We start from the raw sequence: 1191 nt of genomic DNA, 5'->3' as shown, positions 1-1191 counted from the left end.
CCAAGTAGCTGGGACTACAGGCACACACCACCATGCCTGGCTAATTTGTGTATTATTAGTAAAGATGGGATGCCATATTGGTCAGGCTGGTCTCAAACTCCTGGTCTCAAGTGGTCCTCTGGCCTCTGGCTCCCGAAGTACTAGGATTACAGGCATGAGCCACTGCACCCGGCTGAGCTTATGTGGAATTCTCATCCGCGCTGTTTCCATTTCTTGGAGGCAGCGGAAGCAGACTGGGCTTTGGCAACCAGCAGAGTGAGGTCAGAATGCCCAGTCTGCTAGTTATTTGCAGCGGGATCACTAAATCACTTAATCTGTTTAAATTTCAATTACATCTTTGATTAAATGGTTGATTTTTATAATAATAATAACCTAGAGAGTTATTGGGGGACTAAATGCTATATGTATGCAAATGAATGGTCCCTAGTAAAAGCCTAACACATATTAGAACCTCCTCGGTCTTTCCCAAGGATCTGGCAAGATGGCAGAGGTAGAGCAGAAGAAGAAGCGGACTTTCCGCAAATTCACCTACCGCGGCGTGGACCTGGACCAGCTGCTGGACATGTCCGACGAGCAGCTGATGCAGCTGCACAGGCCGCGCCAGCAGCAGCGTCTGAAGTGGGGATTCGGCGGAAGCAGCACTCTCTGCTGAAGCGCCTGCGCAAGGCCCAGAAGGAGGCGCGCCCAGGGGGAAGCCGGAAGTGGTGGAGACGCACCCGCAGGGCTTGATCCCTGCCAGAGATGGTGGGCAGCATGGTGGGCGTCTACAACGGCAAGGCTTTCAACCAGGTGGAGATCAAGCCGGAGATGATGGGCCACTATCTGGGTGAGTTCTCCATCACCTACAAGCCCGTGAAGCACAGCCGGCCGGGCATCGTGGCCACTCACTCCTCCCGCTTCATCCCCATCAAGTAGTGGCTCCGCTAAAGGCACACAGATCTCCAAAAAAAAAAAAAAAGAACCTCCTCATTCCACCAAGCTCTAGTATGGTCTTCACCGAATATTCACCTTGTGCTGCAAAAGTGCTTTTTACTGAAAAAAAAAAAAATTGACTTACTTCTAAGACCCACCTAATAGCAAAGGTGGAAATACGTTTTCATACGCACTTCCAATGAAAGTGAGAAGTGAGCAGGAAAAAGGCTGATAGTGCTGTAGTCACTAATGGGAATGGACTGGGAGTGATCTAAATCA

At 50.0% G+C, this 1191-nt stretch overlaps 1 pseudogene; it reads left to right on the top strand.

Moving 5' to 3' along the window:
* The first annotated feature begins 451 nt into the window (after positions 1 to 451).
* LOC116563709 lies at positions 452 to 939 on the top strand (annotated as a pseudogene).
* Positions 940 to 1191: the final 252 nt, after the last annotated feature.

This window comes from Sapajus apella, unplaced genomic scaffold, assembly GCF_009761245.1.
Source record: "Sapajus apella isolate SASKATOON/1434 unplaced genomic scaffold, GSC_monkey_1.0 scaffold36, whole genome shotgun sequence".
NCBI lineage: Eukaryota > Metazoa > Chordata > Mammalia > Primates > Cebidae > Sapajus > Sapajus apella.
This window is presented reverse-complemented; position numbering and strand designations above follow the sequence as displayed.